The sequence below is a fragment of the Carassius auratus genome, unplaced genomic scaffold (assembly GCF_003368295.1).
Source record: "Carassius auratus strain Wakin unplaced genomic scaffold, ASM336829v1 scaf_tig00013598, whole genome shotgun sequence".
Taxonomy (NCBI): domain Eukaryota; kingdom Metazoa; phylum Chordata; class Actinopteri; order Cypriniformes; family Cyprinidae; genus Carassius; species Carassius auratus.
In genome coordinates, this window is record NW_020524419.1 from 10,042 (window position 1) to 13,459 (window position 3,418).

General features: G+C 32.4%; 1 long non-coding RNA gene across 1 annotated transcript; it reads right to left on the reverse strand.

The window, feature by feature from the left end:
• Positions 1-1,079: 1,079 nt before the first annotated feature.
• On the reverse strand, positions 1,080-1,698 carry LOC113074074 (uncharacterized). Its single transcript, XR_003280591.1, has 3 exons — positions 1,562-1,698; positions 1,326-1,478; positions 1,080-1,220 (listed from the first exon to the last, which is right to left on the reverse strand). It is a non-coding gene; the product is annotated as an uncharacterized LOC113074074 (long non-coding RNA).
• Positions 1,699-3,418: the final 1,720 nt, after the last annotated feature.

Here is a 3,418-nt window from a genome sequence, read left to right on the forward strand (position 1 = left end):
TTCTCTGAAATGTATTTTCAACGACACTGAATAGCGATGTGATGTCTCAAAAAATATAAATAAATAAAGTCTGTATCTCATATGTCATAAATAGCACAGGTATATTTGAAGCAATAGCCAACATTGCATGGGTCAAAATTATTTATTTTTCTCTATGCCAAAGATTATTGGAATATTAAATAAAGATCATGTTCCATGAAAATATTTTGTACTTCCTACAGTAAATATATAAAAACTTAATTTTTGATTAGTAATATGCATGGAATGGAAAGCTTACTTATTCAGCTTGATCCTTATTAAAATTGACCCTTATGACTTGTTTTGTAGTCCAGGGTCACATATTTTCCTAATGTATTGTACCCATAACTTCGTTAAACATGGGGTCACAGTATGACATCAGTATGATTTCGTCAATAGCTGGTCCTTTCTCATTTTAACCTGAAGCCCAGTCGAACCATGAGCCACCTCTTCAAGCATGAAGTGATCGCACTAGTCAAACAAAATTACTTTGGTGATCAAACACAAACGTTCAGGCACGGTTCAGATCATCTAGTGCAAGCAACGATTGCAGGTCACCATTTTAACAGTGTAATGAAATTATTAATACTTATTATTAAATTATTGCGGTTAACTTTGCCTGTTTTGCTCAAACTGATAGTCATTTGTTGTGCAAAACACAGGCAACCGCTGTGTGCTATAAATTATGAGAAAGCATGAAATATAATATATATATATATATAAATAAGATTTCAATTGATATATTTTTTTGCTATGATATGATACTATTTGTCTGAGATACAACTATTTAAAAATCTTTAATATGAGGGTGCAAAAAATAAAAATCATAATACTGAGAAAATCACCTTTAAAGTTGTCCAAATGAAACTCTTAACAATGCATATTACATATCAAAAATTAAGTGTTGCTATATTTACAGTAGAAAATGTACAACATATCTTCATGGAACATAATCTTTACTTAAAATCATCATTTTGACGAAAGATAATACAGTAAAAAACAAACGAAAAATTACTTCGTCAAAATATGAACTTGAATGTTTATAAAGGACTTACTCTCACAGAGTTCACTTGTATCATTGAAGATAGTTCCTCCTGACTTTAGTCTGAATCCAGCTTCACAGATGCAGTAGAAACCTCCAGCAGTGTTATGACATGATGCATGTTTTCCACAAAAACTGGGATCACTGCATTCATCTCTGTCTGTAATTTAGGGACAGATAATAAACAAAATCATGTCAACTGAAGACTCCCACTTTAGACTGCAATCAATGGCAATAAATAAATAAATAAATAAATAAATCTGACCTATACACTGAACTCCTTGTCCTGAATTGAATATATCTTTTCCATTGCTGGAAATGTAGCCAGTTGCACATGTGCAGTAATAACCTCCTACAGTATTATTACATATTGTATTAGGACCACAATCATCACTGCCGACCAAACATTCATCGATGTCTGAAATGAGATGAACAGAGATTCAGATGTTTTCTCTGCTGCACAGAGATCATGTGAGATTCATCATATCAAGCTCTCTTTACCTTCACATTTAATCGAATCTGCTTGTGTGAAATTATGAGGTGAAGGAGGTGTGAATCCTTCATGACATTGACAGTAGTAGCTGCCATTAGTGTTGAAGCATGCTGCATTTTCTCCACAAATGGGTGGAGAAGACTTACACTCATTCTCATCTATAATAATGACAGAGAAAGTCTGAATAACCATAGCACCGTTTCCTGATTTTAATTTACGATTCATCAATAAGTGCTGTTTCATGAATGTGTCCTATATCTGCTAAAGAATTTCCAGCATTTCAGTAATATACAACAATATCAACAAAACTTGATTATTATATGTGTGTGTGTGTGTGTGTGTGTGTGAATAAATGTTGGCATGGACAACCCAAGTCAAATCCTGATAAGCTCTGACATCAGAGTATCATACTGTATATGTTAGCTTGTTTACTCATACCTACACACTTTCCTTTGCTTCTTCTCTCTCCAGATCTGCAGACTGTTATCATCAGGATGTTCTCTGTCAGTGCTAACAGAAGAACTATGAGCAGAAAATAAAGAGTCTGTTACTGCAGGTTTAGTGTCTTTGGTGTAGTTTGTTGCAAAGATCCAAAAGTCCAGACCACATTGATAATATGAGATTTTCTTTATGCAAATCTGCAATGCAGGTTAGATTTGCAGATAGATTTAGGAATTGTCAAAAGTCAAACCAAAGACATTCAGAAATACATAGTCAGTCTGACTTTTCAGAGTTCAAGTAGTAATGTAATACAAAAAAGAAAAGCAAAATAGCAGCATTTTCACTAGTGGTCTCAGACTACAGGACGTCACTGTATTTAAATTGTGTTTGAAATGATGGTGCTGTTGTTGGGAGCACAGCTTGACCCCAAACAGAGACCAATATGCTGAAAGAAGATGAGGAGTCAAAGATGAAGATGAATCACTTTACAGAGAGTTTACTGAAAATAAATATTTTAAAATATAAAAATATTCTAACAGTACAGATTATTCTAGCATCATCTGAAAATAGTATTATGTTCTTACCGCAAATGTGTTTATTACAAGATGTTATTATTAAAAAGGCCTCTGACAATAGCTTACTCTATTCTTTTCTATTCTATTAATTCTATTTTTATTTATTATATAATTTATATAAAAAATGTACTGTGTTAAACTGAGACTTGTTATAGCACTTGTATATCATTGCTCTTTTTAATTGCTTTCATTGTCCTCATTTATAAGTTGCTTTGGATAAAATTGTCTGCCAGATTACTAAATGTAAATGTAAATGTAAATATTTATCTTAATCTTAAAACATGCAGCCAAAATTAATTTGATTTATTCTATATAATGGCTAAAATTCAATTTTTTTTATTGGGAATAACAGTTTGAGGAGACAAAATGGAAATAATTATAAAAGAAAGGAATAATTATATTTCTTATTTCCCCAGGGTCTAAACATGTGGGAGTCCCTGCCAGTAATATCTGATTGATACAGGATTCTGTATTAATGTTATCCTTCATGACATAATTCCTTATGGAAGATACTTATTAATTTAGATGTAGTCATGCTGCTTGTACAATAGATGTATCCTGTAACTCAAACACAGTTTGTACAGTTATCCCCATACGCTTGTGACAATATACATTGGATGTGGAATGTAACTACAAGCTACCATTTCAAATGCTGCAATTTGTAACGTCCATATTACTGATAGTTTGGTTGGAAATGTAACTCATAAACAGGTGCACGCTCGTGGTGATGTGTGCCTGGGTATGAAAATGATATACTTGAAATTTGCACATTTTATGGTAACCTTATCAATGTAATATATATTGTTAAATGCAGTGTTATTTATTGAGTTACAATTGGGAATACAAATG